A 21,991-nucleotide genomic window follows, 5' to 3' on the forward strand; every position below is an offset into this window, starting at 1 on the left:
CGTTCACACTATTTTTATTCTCCCACCATGACCTAGTGGATGGTAGGGCATGAAATACCGCCTGTCGGCACATGCCATGTTGACATGGACACCGAAACGTACCACCGCGTCCCCTCGCATGACTCGCTGCACTTGCCATGCCAGGGCACACTATTTTATTCTCCCACCATGCCCTAGTGGATGGTAGGGCATGAAATACCGCCTGTCGGCACATGTTGGCTAAAAAAAACAGTAAAAAAACCCTGTACACCTAACCCATGTCGACCTTAAGTCAAGTCGACATTGTCATATCGATCTTCCTGCATGTCAACCTACTTGCTGGTGACCCAATGACCGTATCCCCCCCCCCCCCGGGAATGCAGGCGGGTCGATGCCTGCTACTGGTGGGTGGCTGAGGTCACATGACTTCTTGCGCACCCCAATTTCGTCCAGCTCCGTCGCTAATAAAAGTCAGTTCAGACCGACTTATTACCGAAGAGGAGAAAAATCATTCGATGGTCGTACACATCATCTCGCGTGCTAGGGTGACACAGTACTCTTATACGGTGTCCATGTTGACATATGTCGACCTAGACACACACAAAAAACGTAAAAAAAGTGAGTCCTTTTGAGTATCGACCATGTCCATGTTGACCATAAGCTTCTGGCAATGTCCACCGATGGTATGTTGACCATTTTCAGCTGTCAACCTAGTCACTGTCGACCATTAGTGTTTGACCTAGTGACTGTCGACCAGGACATTGTCTACCCACTATTCCATAACCCAAATATCCGTAGCGCTTCATTTCTGCTGCCGATTGCATGGATAGAGTACACAGTCTACCTATATAAGCTCAGCGTGACCGTCGGCATCCTGCACAAATCGGAATCTTGGTCTCTTGGTCACATGTACAGGAAGCTGACTGCCCGCTTTACTTTACACATTTTCTTTCCTATGGGAGCCATAGTTACCTCCCCTCCTGCATTTTGCAGGAGACTCCCTGAAATAACAGCAATCTCCCTCTCTCCCTCATTAGTCTAGCAATCTCCCTCATTTCACCTAACCCTCATTACACTCTTACATTTTTGGGATAAAAAGGAATGAGAGACATACATTTACATTGAATCATCAGCACCATTTCCCAGCACTTTACCAAGTACAGTATCTCTTACTAACTGCTTTGGGGCTCATCTACATTTGGATATGTCATTTTAATTTATACACCCACGCTTCTAGGTGTCACGTTCACAATCTCTTTTCACAATCTCTCCATATATGGCACTAGACACGCCCTTTGGGCGGAGCATGACACGCTCCCCCCAATGTGGCGCTGTGTTAAATTATATTACCAACGATAATCTCCCTGAAATTAGTTTTCAAAAGTAGGCAAGTATGATCGGAGTGCAGGCAGGTCTGTGTGATGTCATGATGGGATGCGGTAACCGTGTAATGTTCATCTCGGAACAATTTGGATAGTCAGGGTATGTTTATGGGGTACCTTGGGAACTGCTGGGTCCTAGGCAGGCACCTAGGTTGCCTTGTGGAAAATCCTCCTCTGAGTCCGGTAATGATGTTTATTTGCTCAAAAGATCTTTAAAAATAGACCATTGCTAAAGGTGCTGGGGACGAATTCGTAGCATACAAAGGTGTTACCGCAGCATCTCTCCTCTCTGTCAGAAGGGATCTCTCTCAGACCAGCTATCTTACCACACATAAATAAATACAGATTACATCCCCCCCCCCCCCCCCCATACAGTATATTGCTACAGGATAACATTTGATTCACATCTACTTGACACTTTACCCAGAGTATCACCTTTCCGCAGGATACTGCTGAGCGCACTAGGAGGTTCATTAGCATAGGGCTCTCTATGTAAGAATAAACTGATTCCAAATGTCAATGCATTTTAAAACCAAAACCACTTTATACATAAGTGCATCATTCATGTGCACTGAATATAACGTGAAAACACATTATTAGACACGTATCATTTACAGTGCATGGCATCTAGCACCAATGCGTCTACTTAAGAAAATGGTTAAAACGGCACAAATGTATCATTTTAGAATGGGTTACCAACCACATTTCCCCTCAAACTGTCTCACATGGCAGGTAAACTGTTTTTGGGGTGTCTTAGGAGAGAGATGATTGCAAGGGGCACCTGGAGGCCACAACCAGCGCTACAGAGAGCATTTTGTATGGAATACTATTGAAAATGTCCCCGACAAAATGGCCGCGGCCTCACAGAAGAAAGTTTGTAAGGATGGGCCATTTAATGGCGGCTCAATGAAGGAGACGGCGGTCCCCGGGAAAGTGCAAGAACCACATATTTTCTTCTCGTATTGATCTAGAATATAGCTGAGAGTTGTTAATGTAGAGCAAATCCAATTTTATAAAGTCTTGCATGCACTTAGGGGACTTGATTAATGTGTATAAAGGTATTGCAGATCTATACTTAGATTTGTCTAATTCATTTTTAATTCCGCTGGTTATGCAAATGACCAGTTTTGTCAGCATTTTCCTTAAGCCTAACAGAAGTTACATGGATTGGCTACCTTTCTGAGGTCAAAGGGGAAGGACAGAGGCCTTTATTTGGTTTAAAATCAATTATATGTTTGACATTTTCTTACAACCTCACTGTGTAAAGATTTGACATTCAAAAGTTTGTAAAGTTTGTTTCGGTAACAATGATCGTGTTAAAGACTCGTTTAACATAAGTTACTATAAATAACTCCCTCCAGGTTTGAGTGTTGCTGCCACCTAGTGGACATTCTGTCATTGCTGCCACCAATTCCATGTAACTGACGAATGACAAAAATATAAATTTTTACAAAGTCTGCTGATTTAATTATTATGATGGCAATTTGCATATATACCCTAGAATGTCATGAAGAGTGATCAGATGAATTGCAATTAATTGCAAAGTTCCTCTTTCCCATGACAATGCAATTAATTCCAAAAACAACATTTCTACTGCATTTCAGTCCTGCCACAAAAGGACCAGCTGAAATCATGTCAGTGATTCTCTAACTAATACAGGTGACAGTCTTGACGAGGACAAGGCTGGGGATCACTCAGTCATGCTGATTACGTTAGAATAACAGACTGGAATCTTTAAAAGGAGGGTGGTGCTTGAAGTCATTATTCTTCCTTTCTTAGCCATGGCAAGGAAACACATACAGTCATCATTGCTTTGCACAAAAAGGGCTTCACAGGCAAGGATAATGTTGCTAGTAAGATTGGAACTCAATTAACCATGTATTGGATAATCAAGAACTTCATGGAGAGAGGTTTAGGAGTTGTGAAGTGCCAGGACCATCTGCTAAAGTTGATTCAGCTGCAGAAAGACCCAAACTAGTACTCAATTGGGATCAGATGTCCTTGGAAGACTTTGGTTCAATACCACAAAAAATTGAATGTGGGTTTGGATCTCTGCTATAAAGTCATCTCACGTTTTCTTCTATTATATATTGAGTTCAGTTAATTGGATCTATCCCTTAAATTGTCTATTGTTCTAAAGAAAATTTTAAATGTTCCTGCTTTAAATAATTAATCTGGGTAAAGTATGTTGCAGGACGGTACCAGTCCTTGCTTTAATAAAGGGGTACTTATGGTTATGCAAATTTGTTTATACACAATGTGTTACTGCAACTCCACTATCAGGTTATAATAACTGCAATTAGGGTGATATAACGACCCTAGCATACTAGTAGGTGCTCCCCTCTTCTTTTTTATAGATAGATAGATAGATAGATAGATAGATAGATAGATAGATAGATATATCTATATATATATTTATAATTTATATAAACTTTAAATAATACCATAAAACCAACTAGCATTACATAGTATTGCATTTAGGTCTATTTGAATTTTTAATCCCTCAAGCCAGTCCCCAACTTCAGCACCCTCAGGTCAAAATGACAACTTGGGAATTAATCTAAGAAATATATGTCACGAAATATGTAATACATTTCTACGCTTCCACTCAGATGCAGCAGGGTCCCTGGTAGTACCACCGCCTACAAATAAGACACGATGAGAAATAACATTTAGGAACCTGAGCTTGTGACTTTACAATTACATTGGACTTTATTTTAGATATAAGTCTTTTCTATAGAAAATCTCCCAATGTATTCTTCATCCAATGAGCAGGTTATTTATTTAAACAGAACAATTATTTGCGCAACAAAGGATTCTGGCCTCCAGTTGCATTGGAAACTGCTGGCGTAAGGTATCACCATGAGTAATATCACCAGCAGAGACGCATAATTCCCCATGGGGTGTGACCTGGACCTTCTCCATGCTCCGAGTACATGCAATCTGCCTACACTTGAAAATATAAGAGCAGCGCAGAATATATTAACCAGCACAAACTCCGTTATGAGATTGTACTTTGTAATAAGCCCATGATCTCAGGTTAGAGATGTAATGGTGTCGAAATCTACTTCAAAATGCATCAATACAGCAGGATAATCCTCACCCACTGGGGCTTATTCAGCATAGGGCACAAAGCGAAGAAAGCAGCCGATTTAAATCCCCACAAACCCTGCCGCAATGCAAGGGGTTCCGCTGTGTCCTTATGCAGAAACTCTGAGGATGTCAGCAATGTTCTCTGCAAAAACAAACCTGATGCGAAATCTGCAACAACAGGTTAATAGCGCACAGGAGAAGGCGGTATTGTGTGATGCTGCACTTTGTTGATTGATGAGGTGTTAAACACTGCAATTAAATGTGATGTTAAGTGACAGCTACTTCATTGTGTAGGCTGATTTTATTTCTGAGCAGAAAATCTGGACACGAAGTGATTTAATGCAGACATTGTTATTGTGCAAATAGGTAATGGCTGAGTGGGCAGCCGGGACTAGCTCTGCCTCTGTAATATGTTCATATATATAGATATATATATCTATATATAGATATATATAAAGATAGATATATATATATAGATATCTATATCTATATGTATATATGGATATAGATATCTATATATAGATGTATATATAGATATAACTATATATATATATATATATATAGATAGATAGATAGATAGATAGATAGATAGATAGATAGATATACAGTATATATATATATATATATATATATATATATATATATATATATGTATACAGTTGTGCTCATAAGTTTACATACCCTAGCAGAATTTGTGATTTTCGGCCATTTGTCAGAGAATATGAACGATAACTCACAAACTTGTCTTTCCCTCATGGTCAGTGGTTGGGTGAAGCCATTTATTGTCATACAACTGTGTTTACTCTTTTTAAATCATAATGACAACAGAAACTACCCAAATGACCCTGATCAAAGTTGACATACCCTGGAGATTTTGGCATGCACATAAGTTGACACAAACGGGTTTGAATGGCTACTAAAGGTAACCATCCTCACCTGTGAGCTGCTTGCTTGTAATCAGTGTGTGTGTGTGTTTGTGTGTGTGTGTGTGTGTGTGTGTGTGTGTGTGTGTGTGTGTGTGTGTGTAAAAGGTCAGTGAGTTTTTGGTCTCCTGAAAGACCCTTGCATCTTTCATCCAGTGATGCACTGACGTTTATTCTGAGTCATGGGGAAAGCAAAATAATTGTCAAAGGATCTGCGGGAAAAGGGTAATTGAACTGTATAAAACAGGAAAGGGATATAAAAAGATATCCAAGCAATTGAGAATGCCAATCAGCAGTGTTCAAACTTTAATTAAGAAGTGGAAAATGAGGGATTCTGTTGAAACCAAATCACAGTCAGGTAGACCAACAAAAGTTTCAGCCACAACTGCCAGGAAAATTGTTAGGGATGCAAAAAGTACTCCAATCAGCACAGAGATAAGCCTCAAAACTTCTGGAACAAAGTCATTTGGAGTGATGAGACCAGAATTGAACTTCTTGGCCAAAACCATAAACGTTACATTTGGAGAGGAGTCAACAAGGCCTATGATGAAAGGTACACCATTCCTACTGTAAAACACGGAGGTGGATCGCTGATGTCTTGGGGATGTGTGAGCTACAAAGGCACTGGAAACTTGATGGCAAGATGAATGCAGCATGTTATCAGAAAATACTGGAGGAAAATTTGCACTCACCCGGAAGCTGCGCATAGGACGTACTTGGACGTTCCAACATGACAATGACCCAAAACACAAGGCCAAGTCAACCTGTCATTGGCTACAGCAGAATAAAGTGAAGGTTCTGGAGTGGCCATCTCAGTCTCCTGACCTCATTATCATTGAGCCACTCTGGGGAGTTCTCAAACGTGCAGTTCATGCAAGAGGCCAAGAATTTACAGGAACTGGAGGTTTTTTGCCAAGAAGAATCGGCAGCTTTACCATCTGAGAAAATAAAGAGCCTTATCCACAACTACCACAAAAGACTGTCATTGATGTTAAAGGGGTCAATACACGGTATTAAGAACTGGGGTATGTAAACTTTTGATCAGGGTCATTTTGGTCGTTTCTGTTGTCACTATGATTTAAAAAGAGTAACACAGTTGTTTGACAATAAATGGCTTCTCACAAAGACTAACCATTAGTGAAAGAAAAGCTTGTGAGTTATCATTCATATTCTCTGACAAATGGCCAGAAAAGCACAAATTCTGCTAGGGTATGTAAACTTATGAGCACAACTGTATATATAGTATCCAGCGTTGCCAGGCGTTTTAAGAATGTTTATTTATAAAAATCAATTTAAATATTAAACGCACAGCATAATTGACATCAGTTGTTCGTTTGTGTTGGAGCGTAGCACACTATGCATCTCCTGATATGCTCTGTGCTGCTTGGGGACCCTGCTACTGCCACTATATAACTCTCAGTGTAGGGTACGTTGTCTCCATTCCCCTCCTCAAATCATGTCACTCACCCTGTCATATTCATCCCTGTCATCACTGACATATCATGCGTGTCCTGATATACTCTGTGCTGCTGCCCCACCGCTAGGATTGTGTTGCCCCCACACAGAGGCGTAAATAGATATTCGTAGGCCCCATAGCAAAAGTTTGTAAGAGCCCCCTATTTAGCGACTGATTGTGATAAATGTATGTAAAACATATTACTTAGACAGTAATGATGGGCCCCCTTCAGCTTGGGCCCCATAGCAGCTGCACCCCTTGCACCTATGGTAGTTACACCTTTGTCCCCACGATGTTTGTTCACAGATTGTAAGTCATATGTGTACCAAGTTTGGTTTAAATTGCCACCCCAGAGTTATGCTGTCTGCTTAAATACTCTGTGCTGCTGTCCCACCCCCTAGGGATGCTAGGGGTGTGTTACCCCTACAGTGTTTGTTCCAAGATTGTAAGTAATATGTGTACCATGTTTGGTGCAAATTGCTGTAGTTAATCCAGAGTAATGTTGGAACATAGATATGAGCGTAAGGCAAAAATTGTGGTTTTTTAACCCTTTGAGTGCCAAGTGAATTTGGCAAAATAGGTGTGAAAATTGCCAAGCAAACATAACGACCTGTAACGTTATCGAACAGTATATAGGAAATATAATCTATTTTTACACAACCATTTTTATTTTAATCTATATAACAAATGTGAGCGCCGCTGGCATTTTTAGCGGATAGTTTGCAGATCTCTCACAGAACTGTTGACATTCAAAGGGTTCATTATTAAAAAGATAACGGTAATTCATTTATTTTTGGATTTTTTTTTTGTCGCCTCAGCTGTGCTTTAATACGCTGGTATGTAAAATTTCAAGTTCTTCCCTTGTAAGCTGTGGATATGTATAGAAAGATGGGAGGACAGACAACAATGTTATATATAGAAATTTGTAGATTGGTGCACTATACTAGGTCTAACTTTTAGACCTGGATAGCCTTAATAGTAATTCACAATATCAAATTTGGGCATACAAGTCAGTAAAATATAGCATTTATTAAAAGTGGTGTAATATTTCATACAATTAGTTTATTTTTCCATTTGCATTCTTGCACATAAAAGATTTGCACATTGACATACAACAGAAGGGTGACCTGGCTCCTCCTCTTCCCTGGCAGCAGTGCTTCCCCTTCCGGGTGCAGGGAGGGGGAGGAGCCTGATCGTCACTGCAGCCATCTGCAGCAGGATGGTCCCAGGAGCAGGAGGTAAGAGGGACCCGCAGGGGCGGCTGCTTTGCAAAGGGCAGCTCTTTTCACAAATGCTGTCCTTTGCGATACCAATCGCATATGTTAGTATGTTTGTGTTTAGTGCAGTGGGATTTACCCAACTGCTTAGTACATCCTGCCCAAACTGTGATACCGTTGGCTAGAACCAACTGGGTCTACTCTATTAGCCCATTTGCCCTTAGCTCATTGGTGAATCTAGACTTTTCTTTTAGGGGAGAGTGGTTTAGCCATAAATCCTGACACCCAGCGCAGCAGCTACTGCCCTGGGGTCTCAGAGCACACAAGGTTTATCAACAGCTCGGCGCTCAATAAATCTAGTCTGTAGCAGACAGCTTAATCAATGTAAGATCTGTGAATCCGGTAAAGCTGCTATACAGGTAATACAAACAGCAGTGATTAGTAATCACAATCACACAATGCACACACCACGGATCCTGCTGTGAATCTCACAGCTGCTGCTTTACATGGAGGTGCCCCTTCAGGACTTAGAGCCCAGAGGTTGGTGCCTCCAATGTCCTTGGATGCCCCGCCCCTGGGCATGCTACATGTATGTCACTACTGTAGCTTGCGAAATAAACTATGTTGTGCACAAAATCAGCTCTATACATTTTATTACAAAGTAATGACATAAACAATTCTGCACTACAGTAACACAACTCGGCACCGTCGTGCTGATATAATAAAGGCAACAGAAAACTGACAAAATATCTCCAACTGAAGTAACTACATATGGATAATATTACCCTAAAATAGACTCTTATTTCTCCTTGGTGCTTATGTTGTCATTTTACAGTACAAAATGTTTTCTCCACTCCACAGCTTCAGTAATACCGGTATAATGAAATAACGGGAGAAGCAGATAGATTATGTTCCCTGTCGCCGCTGAGGACGTATAAGGAGGCTCAGACAGGACTGTGCGCAGCGGGACTGATAGAGCTGTTACCAGATACGGCCACATTCCTGGCTGAGCACCGTATTGGACACTTAATGGCTTTTTCCTAGAAAATGAAGAACTAGAAGAGGCAGCGACCGTAATGGAGAAATAAGTCAGTTTGGATGGGACTCCAGGAGTTATCCATCAATGGGAACGGAGGGTGGTTTAACCATTTCAGTGATTTTTAAAAAAAATAGGTGTGAAAACTGGCAAACAAACATTTTATTCATCATAATGATCTGTAATGTTACCTTATATAGGAAATTTAGGGGGGGGGGTATGCAATCCCTGCCGCTATTTCCGACGGGGGGAATAGCGGCGGGCGCCTATTCAATGCTGTCTTGCCCGACAGCATTGAAGAGGCAGATCGACAAAACGGGCCCAACTTTAAAAGCTGTCGGGCCCATTTTGTCGTTAAGAGACGTGAATTGTGACGATCACCGACGAATCTCGACAATCCATGGCCGTTTACGCGGACACGCCCCCTTTTTGCCAGTCGCCTGGCGGGCCATTAAATCCCACCTGGCGATATGCTGTTGAGCAAAACGAAAATGGACCAGGGTCATGGTTGTCGGGACAGATCGACTGTGGTGACCCAGGATTGCGTACCCCCCCCCCACAATCTATTTTTTTACACAACATTTTTTATTTGAATTGATAGAACAAATGTGAGCGACGCTGGGATTTTTTGTGGATATTTTGCGCATCTCTCACAGAGATGTCGGCACTCAAAGGGTTAATTTCCCATTGATGACATAACATACTATTTATTGAGATAGCGATTATCTTTGAAATGTTCTAGGGAAATGTTCAGCGTATAACTGTGTTTCCGCATTGTAATCTCATATTTGGATGATGATCAAAGGGTTGACAGGATCTATGATAACAGTCAACAAGTTGTCAGGCACGCGGTCGACGTGGACAAAAGACGATGATAAAAACGTCGACACTGACAAAAGGCTGACGCATGCAAAATGCCAAAAGGAACAGGTAGACATATGAAAAGGTCGACATGACTTTTTTTACGGTTATCTGGTGTCAACATCGACTCCTGTCGACATGGACACCCAATTAGTGTAGCAAGTACCCTCGCATGTCGAGCGCACTTCAGGCATGGTGCCACGCTTTGCTACTGCTGCACCCAACACACTTTACCGTTCCCAGATGTAGGCCCCGTGGATCGTAACACATGAAAACGTCAAAAAAAAAGCCATGTCGACATTTTCAGGTGTCGAACATTGGCACCTAGACTTTTTGCTTGTGTCGACCTTTTGTCAGTGACAATCAAGTGCATGTCAACCTTTTGTCAATGTAAACCTAGTACGTGTTGACCATATAGTGTCGACCTCTTGACTGCCGACATAGACACTGTTGACCTTTCATCCGTATACCCTCATATTCACAAGTTGTCTGAATTGAAACCACGGAGATTAGACAACGGCTATTTGTTGTATAACATTATACGTAACGGATGAGACTAAAAGACCCATAGATACTGAGATGTGATGGCTGCACAATTACCGCGTGTTAGTCCACACCTAATCAGAAGCACACTGCGGCTTATCTGGGATCGTTCTAATCCCTGGATGGTCGGCAAATACAGTTCCACAATGAATGAATTGCAGCAGGAATGTCTGGCAACTCAGATTCCATCACTTGTATGCAGTGATGTATCAATAATGGGTGCAAATGGGCCCCTGAGTACCAGGGGGCTCACACCGCACACTCTGCACCCATTTTTGCAATATTTACCCTCCGAAATCCAGCCATGCAGAAGGAACACTTCCGAAATTGTGGGGAAAATGGCATGGCGCCCATTTTTCCAGTCGCAGTACGGTCTGAGCGCACTGGAGCATGATTAAATAAATCCCAAAAACTTAACCTGTTGACCTTGCTTGAGGATTGAAGTGAAATAAAACCCAATGGTAGCTTGGGGTGCATGGCGGTGCCTATTGCATCATCCTATTGTATCATAGTTCATAGAGATCACCTGATACTCTGGCTATGGAATATTCTGTCTCGTTATCCTCCCATCCCACTGTTGTCCCGTACCCAGGTTCCACCTCTCACTGAAGGTCAATTATTAACCCTGACTGTTGTCATCATTATACCACTATATGTAGCGTATTCTTATTTATACCTCAAAATACTCAGTAACCCTATGAATCGTTGATCTGTGTCTGGCTAACAGCTAAACAATAGTAGTGATGTTAATGGGTTTGAATGCCCCCCTGTGTTAGTGTTTATAGAAACAGACATCGTTCCTCTTGCAGACAATGTTTGGATGGGTTACAGGGACAGTTTCTCTAATAAAGAAAATACTTTTCCCATAAGTCACATTTTAATTCTAATTCAATTACATTCGGAAAAGTTATTTCCAAAAAGTTACAGTGACATAATTGGCATCTTCATGGGTATTAAACTATTAGGAGGAAATTTACTAAAAAGGCCGATTACGGCTGACCCCATGTAGAGTATGAATGGGTGATGGTGAAGCCATGCCTATTTGGCTGCCGAATTTATGGCAACCTAATATGTACGGGCCGGCAGCATCGCCTGGATCAGTCAGATCCATGCGATGTTGTAAAAAAAATAAAAATAATTCCGGCTATAACTAGCCAGAGTCTAATTGAGCCGGTCCTGGTTGCAGAAATACTGGGGAAGGGGAGATGAAATGGTTCCCCTTTATTTCTATAACCAGCACAAGGCTCTTGGCCCAGTCCTGGTTCTCAAAATACAGGGGACAAAAGGAGTAGGGGTCCCCCATATTTCGGCAACCAGCACCGGGCTCAAACAGCCAGTGATGTCATGGCAAAACGGGGGGACGCTTTGACATAAGGTCCCCCGGCCAAAACATGATCACCCTGGCTGGTAAACTGAAGCCCAGGGCTGTCCTGGCCACGCCTAGGAGGTTATTCTAGTTCACATGCAGCGCTGCAATGGGGTTTTAACACCACCCACCGCTCATAGAGCCGTCTACTGACCCATCGCACGGCGAGTTCCCCGCACAGCTGCAAATGGATGTTTTGCATAAAAATCCATTCGCAGCCTTGGGTGCAGGGACCCTCGCCGGCCCACGGCCATATACGGCCTTGTTCTGTTGATGGAGTAGTCATTCGTAAACCCAAATTTGGCTGCTAGTTAATTAGCAAAAAGCAAATTTCCTGGTCATAGTTCACATTGAATGGGTACAAATACTTGTAGCCCAATTGGTGGCTTGGGGGGGGGGGGGGGGCACGGCGGACGGTCTCTGCAGATTCCAATTGATCTGGCCATCCTTATGGAATTTGCTGAAATTGTCCCTCCAAAAATGGCCACTGCCTTGGAGGAGACAGATGCTAGAGGTCCTACTGGACAGACGGATAGATGCTAGAGGTCCTACTGGTGTTATGTCACTGGATCTAATTGGCTGCAGGTCGTTCTACCTACATTCCTCACCCTCTTCAAAACAAAGTACAGAAATAGGGCCTAATTCAGACCTGACTGCTGGGCTGCTACTTTCGGGACTCCCGCGATCATTTAGCCGTTGCCCCGCTAGAGTGAAATCCCGCCACTGTGTACGGCTGCGAATGGGATTGCAGCCGGGCGAAAAATTAGAAATCCATTCGCAATCACGCTACTATTGAAGCCCCCCCCACTTGTGTGCAGCGGCTGAGTAGCCTGTAACCTGGCGCTACAATGATCCATGGCAGATTGGGACCAAAGCTGTCTCCCCCAAACCCCGGCCGCCTGTCAATCAGCCTGTGTATGGCCGGCGATGAAAAGCTGTTGCTGGCTTTCATGGCAGGATGGCGTTGAGCAATGCGCACTCCGATCTGTGTGCAGACATTCAATAATCGCTTGGGCTGCGCAGCCCAGCATGCAGCTCTGAATAGAGTCGTAGAGTTATATATGTACCATCAAAATGATCTTGACAATCTAGATGAGTGGGCAAAAAAGTGGAAGATGAGGTTCAATGTGAACAAATGCAAGGTCATGCACCTTGGGAGACATAACCAGTGTGCTAGTTATAACCTAAGCGGGGATGAATTGGGTAATTCAGTACTCGAAAAGGATCTAGGAGTCCAAATTGACATCAAACTGGGGTGTAGTGCTCAATGTAATATAGCAACAAAAAAGGCCAACAAAATTCTCGCATGTATTAAAAGGGGCATGGAAACTAGGGACTCAAGGGTAATTATGCCTCTGTACAAATCATTGGTTAGACCGCACCTCGAATACGCAGTGCAGTTCTGGGCCCCACACTATAAAAAGGACATCATAGAATTAGAAAAAATCCAAAGAAGAGCAACAAAGTTTATTAGGGGAATGGAGAATTTAAGCTATGAGGTAAGATTAAGCAATCTGGGACTATTTACACTAGAGAAGAGACGTTTAAGGGGGGATATGCTCAACATGTATAAATATATTAGGGGCCAATATAAGGAACTGTCAAACACCCTTTTTTCTACTAGAAAGGAATCTAGGACGCAAGGGCACGAGTTTAGATTAGAAGAAAAAAGATTTTGTTAATCTATAAGAAAACATTTCTTTACAGTCAGAGCAGTCAAACTTTGGAACTCTCTTCCTGGAGAAGTGGTGTCAGCAGACACTATAAATATGTTTAAAATAAGTTTGGATAAACATCCACGGGTATGAATAAGTAACAATCTGTATTTAAAATATCAGAACATACTATACAACAAGGGATTAGCTACTATAAACATAGGTTGAACTAGATGGACACAAGTCTTTATTCAGCCTCACCTACTATGTAACACCTTATTTTAGTTCACTCTTTCTGACAAAATCCTTCTTAGATGGACAAAACCATGAGCACTGCAGGGAGACAGATGTAAAATGTGCAGAGAGAATTAGATTTGGGTGAGTCATTTTGTTTCTGTGCAGGGTAAATACTGGCTGCTTTATTTTTACACTGCAATATAGATCTCACTTTGAAGTAAAACCCCACCCAAATCTAATTCCCTCTGCACAAGTTACATCTGCCCCACCTGCAGTGCACATGGTTTTGTCCTACTAAGAAGAAATTTGTCAGAAAGAGTGAACCAAAATAAGGCCCATGTTACCTAGGCTAATGCACCAGAACAACTGGGCAGCCGGCAATAAAGGCAAAAACATGTTGTTTTTTTGTTTTTTTAAGTTTTCAAATCACTTTCACTCAGTTATTTCAACTAAGATGGTTTTATCCTTTTTCCAGTCTTCTTCTAATTAGGTGCTCTTAGCGCAGTCCCTTAATGAAGCTTTTAGTGTACGCTCTTAATTCAGCTAAATGCTTCTTACATAAACCTCTGAGAAATCTCAATAGACTGCGAACACAGGAGATGTTTAACCCACTCCGCGCGTCAGTAACAGCAGCAAATTCTGCACTCATTTGTGAAATGATACAATGTCCCTTTCTGATTGTTTAATTCAAGAAAATAAACTTGAAAAGCGATGTTGGGCTGATGACTGTTTTGCTCAGCCTGGGATATCGTCCAGTGCATAGAGAAATCCATTGGTAAAACACGGAGCAATCAGGCGTTTCGCTTTTCAATTTAATGGATGACTTGTTTCTCCGTCTTTTGGAACATATCAAACTTCTGCAGAAACAAACAGAATAATATCTTAGAACGGCACCTGGATGGGATTGTCTTGGCCGCAGGGCTCAGGGTTGCCTGAGACACGATTCTGATCCAATTTAGCCATATTTAGGCAGATTTGACTGCATGTTCAGATGGCGAGGGGGTCATTAATGACTCGTGGGAACGAGCATCGTTACAGTATTGTCTACACCGTATCATACACACTAGATGATGTGCACAATAATATTGCTGTTATCCCGCATATCGTCGAAAAATATTGCATAGGGTGTACGCATACTTACGTTTCGCTTGAAAGTCAGAATTATACAGGAAGCCAGCCATTGGATCAGCTGCAAAGTGTAGCTCCCCGTATCTTCCATGCTTGGGCTAACATCATCTCTAGATGACATCAGCCCATTACCTGTAATCTGCCAGCTCTACTGGAGAGGGATCTTGTGATCCTTCTCTGGTGGGCTGGAGGTGATAACAGTGCCCAATGCATATAGTGGGGGTGATTCACTAGGGATTGGAGGGGGCCAAATTCGGACCCCGTTCCGATGGTGGTGGGAGAGTCTGCGCATGTGCGTAATTGTGCATGTACAGACCCGCTGTTCGACAGCCTTCGGCAAGTATCACACTCGATGAGATGTTCGCACGAAAAAGGGAAGAGGAAGGGTTGTCGGTGGGTGCGGACACCAGCCCGGAGCAGGGGAACACCCAAAATTTTCTGTGCATTCCCATTAAAATGTTGGTTGTTCCCCACGTAGGTGGGCCTATGGCAGCTCGGGGTGGGCTGCTGACGTCACTCTGGCGGAAATAAAAGCCCCAAAGGGGATTTGGGTGGAAAAGGGGTATTAGGTTGGTAAATTCCATTAAAAATGCCTTAATCGCCATGAAATGTGGCAATAAAGATTGAGCTCAATGACTGAGCCTGGCACTGCCATCTCACATACGCTCCTAAGACACCAGAGCACGTCTGCGTTTTTTCAGGCACATACAGAAAACAGACGGTTGGGGGTGATTTCCTGACATTCCAATAGCGACCGGGTCGTGATTGAATTCTTCAGTCTTTTCTGTTGCTGTTTGGCGTTGCGCATGTGCGCTGCTTCTCATACATGCGCATACATGCGCATTCAATAATTGTCTGGCTTGTAAAATAGCACAACAGTGATCAACAGTTCATTCTGCAATGTGGTGTGTTGTTTTTTTTTTTAGGGGGGGGGGGGGGGTGGGAGAACAGAACTTCTGCTGCCATGTAATTGCGGATAAATGCAAAGTTGTAGAATGTGGCACTTATTCTGCCGAGTCTGTTGGTAAATTCTGCTCATCTCTAGACAAACAACCTATGTTCTGTAGGCAGAAATCCTTGGTCAGAATTTATGCCAGCTTTCGAATACAATCCCTTTAATGATCTGCCCCAGGAACGTTCTGTTAAATGCAGCGGTCAGCAATTATGTTTATTGCGAAGCACTTTGCTGATCTGTAGTCTGATTGTATAGGTAATCATACGGCTGTGATCCTGACATCTTCAGTGTATTATTGGCCACAGTGTGAGGTTTCTGGAAGTCTATAAAATGAATTCTGTGTATTCAAGTGGAGCCTTCGGATTAGCAGCGCACGATCGAGCTATGAGATACTCCGGCAGGGTAATCCGAGGCCGCACACCGATGCTAAATCACAGTTGGCTGGAGACGTTGGGGGAGATGCATCAAACACTGCAACAGCAATAAACTGGAGACAGAGCAGATATTAAACAATCAGCTGCCAAATGTCCTGTTACAGGCTGTATAAAGACAGGAGCTGATTGGTTGGTACCTATGTGCTGCAGGAGCCAATTGCAGTTCGTGAGACTGCGCCGGCTTCGCTGTAACTGGCATTGATTTCCTATTGGAGCTGCTACCTGTCAGTCACAGACACTACAGGCCATGCCCCCAGGCCTTGGGTCACACCCACCTCAGTACTCTCTCATCGGCCATGTTGGTGACGCCGTGGAACCCCATGTGCTGGGAGTGGGAGTGGCTTGTTATGGTAATGCCTTTGACTCCTGTGCAAGCAACGTACCCCATTGCATTTGAGCAATCCTGGGGTTATGGAAGGTGCACATACAATGGCGTATCTTTGGCATATTTGCGTTGAGGTTACAGAAGCGGCTTCATGCCACAGGTGCCATAGAGTTCGGGAGAACTCAGAACCGTCTCCGGGAGCAACAAGGTTGTATCAGGAGGGAGGAGAGGGGAAGGCGGGCGCTATGAGGAATATTTCGAGTATCTTCAACCCCTCATAAATTAACGGGAAGCATGTTTTCTCCTCTGCATGGCAGATTTCCTCATTTCCTTGAAAGACAAAGACTTTGAGGAACAGTTTTGCCTTGTTAGCTTCTTGAAAGATTGAATACAGTAGGTCGCAGTCTGGGGGGTATTCAATATGAGCACTCACCTATTGAATACTACCATTAATGACAGCATCGAAGGGTGTCAGGCCAACTTTTCCAACTGTTTTGTCGGAAATGGCAGTGGATTGTCGAATTCACAGCCGATTTTTTGACAATCAACGGACGGTTTCACCGATCCACAAGATTTTCCGACTCTCGATAGCCCGAACATTGAATTCCGACTATCGCGTCACTGTCGAATCAATCAAAAACGCCACGGGATTCTGACTGTCGAATTAATGTCGGAAAAGTCGGATCAGATGAAAATGGCCCCAGATTCTGACTGTCGGGATGTTCCGACAGTCGGAATTCTGTGCTGCTTTTGTCTGATTCAATAGGAACTCAACAGTCGGAATCCGGTGGTGTTTTTGGCTGATCCGTCAGTGGCGCAACAGTTGGATTCACTGTTCCGGCTGTCAAGAGAGGAAAGGAAATGAAGAATTAACTCCCCCCCCCCTCCCCCACCGCCACCCACACATTTGCTACTGTTTACTGTATGTGTTTTTTAATTCTGATCCAAATGGAAGCATTCTGCTTGAAAAACATCATCACCGTAATTACTGGCAGCATCAGAGCCTTGCATTAGTACTGGGATTTTTGGGGTAATCATTGTTAAGTGCAATTCATTTCCATTAGTGATGCCAGTAAAAAAAAATCCTGCCTTATTTTGAACAGGGAGGTGCGATGTTGTTGGTGCTAGCGCTGTATGGCAGGGACACTGCATGAGGGTATTATTCTGATTGACAGGTGCTGCTGTCTCAACCAAGGTCATCTCTCTTCATTCTTCTAGTGCCATCGCTGCCTATGTCAGCTTGTCCTGGCAGCATTACCTCATTGTGGCTGTATGGATTTCTGCTGCTACTGCTCCAAGGAGGTTCGTCTGATTGATGCGCTCCCAGGCGAATTCGCATGGGAGCGCTATGTTTTTCTTTTGAGCATGGACATTTCTGCGCATGCTCTGTGTTCAAGCGTCCATGGCGGACAGAGTGTTCGCCAGCCGCTCACACACAACAGGGTATGCGCCCTGGTCCTCCCCTCCTCACTTGACTTACCGTAACCCGGCACCTTCTCCCCCATCTACTCCTCCACTGTGCTGCAGCCCGGAGGTCCCGCTGGCGGACAATTAAAATGCCGCACCGGCTGGTGAGCCAATCAGAGCTCACGTAACGACAGCCGCTCTGATTGGCTGCCGGTATGCTCAAAAGCCAGTGCAGCATTGAGGGCCTGCTCCAGGGCCTGCTTTGTTCAGTGCAGCGGAAGAAGTCAGGGGGTTGCGGTGGGAAAAATGAGCTGCCTGGGCCCTTCCAGAGGCTGAGGCCTGGGACAGCTGTACCCACAGCACCCCCCTATTGGCAGCCCTGCCCATGGGACCACCCAGTGTTTCATGGTTGAACTTAGCAGCGCTGCGTGTCAACCAGAATAAGGTCCCAAGTTCTAGTTCCGCAGCTGCACCCCGGCTTTCTATTTGATTAAATTGTGGTTGATGCCTTCTCTACAGTATATCAGCTTTCTTTATGGTATCTGTTTTTTATCGCTCTCTTTTTTTTGTGTGTGTGTATTTATAATTCATACTCGTGGCCTCATACATCTAGCGTCCATATGCCATACTGTGCAAGGTGCTCGGCGCAACTGAAACACTCACACTGTTCAGCGGTCGGGCAGCGTTGACCTGTTTACTAGGCTGCGGACGCGGTGGTCCGAATCAGGCCCATAGTGCCTAAGCAATGTGCAATCTCACAACAGCTGGGTACACACTGAGCGATATGCCATCCAGTCAGTACATCTCTCAGTGTATACGCCTAATATACGCGGTTGCTCGCGACCGATTTGATGTCACCTTAAGTGTCCCTCTTGTTTCAGGGATCTGATCAAAACGAAACAAAAAAAAAAAACCAAACCGCTTCTCTTCCCGAGGGCAGCCAATGTCTAAAGAACCTGCTGAGATTTGCTGTTTTCTTGCTCCACGTTGACTGCTTGACAAATAGGCCGTGTTTGGTTAGTGAGAGGGGTCCTCGGCGGCCCTTTCATCTGGGGCTGTGTGAGCAGCAAAGCAGTTACACAAGTCAAATATTTGAAGAATATGAAACTGAAAGACTTCCTCGGGTTTGTTATGGTTCGGCCAAGCCTCTGGAATTAAGGTACAGCCAACGTCAACACACATGGGTTTACTTAATTCAGATAGGAACAAACAGGGGCTTTTATCGTTGGCGTGCTACGAGAAACATTGCAGCAACACATTAAGAATTCATTTATCTTGAGACGGATAGGGTCGACGTAACGCAGTCAGGGCTGAAAAAGGCTTCACAACCGCCATACACCTTAACAGGGTTACACATTCATCGACGTTCATTGCATCATCTGCAACAAGTGTTCGGGGTTAACCCTTGGAGTGCCAAGGGAATTTGTCCAAATAGGTGTGGAAACTGCCGAGCAACCCTTTTTATTAAACACTTTGAGTGCCAAAGGTGCTGTGGGGCGTTCCTCAAAATATCTGTTTAAAATGCAGCCCCCCCCCCCCCCCCCCCTCGCGCTCCAGCACCCCACCCCAATCACTATTACTTACCAGCGGTGGTAGCGGCGCAGCTTCTTCTCCCTCCGGGGCTCGGAGCACTCACTGCACAGTGCAGCCTGCAGAGCGCCGAGCCCCTCTGTATCCTAGGCTCGGTGCTCTGCAGGATGCACTGTGTATTGTGCGCGCCTGGCCGCCGGGTGGGGGGGTTTGTGCCGCAGGTGCGGGGGGGGGGGGTAGGGGTGCCATGCCTGTCGGTGGCCCTGATTATCAGTGTAGGGCATGATTGCTGAGAGGGATTCTGGTGATGGGTTGATCTGACTGGCATTTAGGGAGCATTTGGGGAGGTCTAATGGCATTTGGGAGTCCTAAGTAGGGACTTATTATATTTGTGTGTGAGGGATCTTATGGTGAGAGCGTAAATTCAGGGGTTTGTGGCTATCTACGATTTGTTTTACCCAGCTCGCGTGTGTGTGTAAGGTTTTGAACCATTATCTTGCCTAGAGATTCATGAGGTTTTTGTCCAAATTTGGTCCAGATCTGTTCAGAACCCTACCATTACCCTACCATTACCCTACCATTACCCTTGGCTAAGTGAACTCTAGGCCAAATGGACAGGCACTTTGTTATCACGGCGCATGTGCGATATGGTTCACAGTTTTTACTTCGCTAGATATATAAAAGCTGTAATACCTGATATGTTGCTATGGATTTTATGCAGAACTGTTAGTAAATAACTTTCTTGAACTGAAATATTGCTTCACATTGCGGAAAGTAAACAAACGTCAAACACATTGTGGTCGGCTTGCGGAATGAATAAAAGACTAGAAGAAAGAGAGAAAAATGAAAGAGAGACGAAACGGGGGTCTAGTAACACAATACTGTTGCAACTGCAGATGGAAACATTGACTGCCCTCCAAACCAACATTTGGGCAAACTAGTCACAAATTAAAGGAGAGACAAGAAAGACAGAGAGAGAGAGAGGAGGAGATGGAGACAGTGAGAAAGAGAGAGAGAGAGAGACCGAGAGACTGAGAGAGGAGGAGATGGAGACCGTGAGAAAGGTAGAGAAAGAGAGAGAGGAGAGGTACAGGGAGGCAAAAGAGAGAAGGAGAAAGGGAGAGGAGAAAGAGGGGGAGAGGAAGTGAGAGAGGAGGAAAGATAAGGAAGGGTAAATAGAGAGATAAGAGGGGTAGAGGGAGGAGACAAATTCCTTCTTATACCACTTTCACACTACCTAAACGTTTTAAAAACGGTATTTTAAAACGGTATTTAAAATGGGTCTAAGCCTTGACATTGCAGTAGATTACTGTTTTAAATACTGTTTAAGTACCATTCACATCAGTCAACCCGTTTAATCCCCTGAACACGTTTCAAGGCAGAACGCAGGGGACAGCCTATCACAGGTCTGTAATCTGTTGTTTTTTGCTAAATACCCTTTCAGAGCCATTCTCACTGCATAAAAAAACGGCTCTGAAACGTGTTGAAATACCGGTTATCTTTAAAAAGTTTTAAAAGTGCAGTGTGAAAGGGGTATTAGATGGACAAAACCATGTGCACTGCAGGTGGGGCAGATGTTACTTGTGCAGAGAGAATTAGATTTGGGTGGGGTTTTACTTCAAAGTGAGATCTATATTGCAGTGTAAAAATAAAGCAGTCAGTATTTTCCCTGCACAGAAACAAAATAACTCACCCAAATCTAATTCTCTCTGCACAAATTACATCTGCCCCCCTGCAGTGCACATGGTTTTGTCCATCTAAGAAGGATTTTGTCAGAAAGAGTGAACTAGAATAAGGCCCATAGAGAGAGGAGAGAGAGAAGGAGAGAGTGAGACTGATAGAGGAGGGAGAAAGGTAGAGAAGAGAGGAGAGGTATAGGGAGGCGAAAGAGAGAAGGAGAAAGGGAGAGGGCGGAGAGAGAGGATGGGAGAGGAAAGGATGGAAACAGGGAGAAAGGGAGAGAAAGAGAGAGAGAGAGAGAGAGAGACGAGGTGTATAGGGAGGAGAAAGATACACACACATAAAGGGGGCGGTGGAATCATGGAGAAAGGTAGAGAAAGTGAGGTGGGGTAGAGGGAGAATAGATAGTGGGAGGAGAGAGAGGAGAAGTAAAGGGAGGTGAAGGGGAGAGGAGAGAGAGAGATAAAGGAAACAGTGAGAAAGAGAGAGTGGAGGGGTAGAGGGAAGAGAGGTACAGAAAGGTGAAAGGGAGAAGAGAAAGAGGGGGAGAGAGAGGATGGAAGCGTTGTGGAGGAGAGGGAGAGGAGAGGTACAGGGAGGTGAAAGAGAGAAGGAGAAAGGGAGAAAAGAAAGACAGAGAGAGAGAGAGAGAAAGAAAGATAGAAAAAAAAAGAAAGAAAGAAAGAAATAAAGAAAGAGAGAAAGAGATAGGAGGGTAGAGGGTGGGAAAAGAGAAGGAGAAAGGGAGAGGGGGAGAGAGATGAGAAGTAGAGAGAGGAGAGAA

General features: G+C 44.0%; 1 protein-coding gene across 3 annotated transcripts in view; it reads left to right on the forward strand.

Annotated features, from left to right (window-relative positions):
* ADRA1D (adrenoceptor alpha 1D) overlaps positions 1-21,991 on the forward strand; it is a 179,384-nt gene that overhangs the window by 127,233 nt on the left and 30,160 nt on the right. The gene's annotated exons all lie outside the window — the stretch shown is intronic.

The sequence above is a fragment of the Crinia signifera genome, chromosome 1 (assembly GCF_055691185.1).
Source record: "Crinia signifera chromosome 1, ASM5569118v1, whole genome shotgun sequence".
Taxonomy (NCBI): domain Eukaryota; kingdom Metazoa; phylum Chordata; class Amphibia; order Anura; family Myobatrachidae; genus Crinia; species Crinia signifera.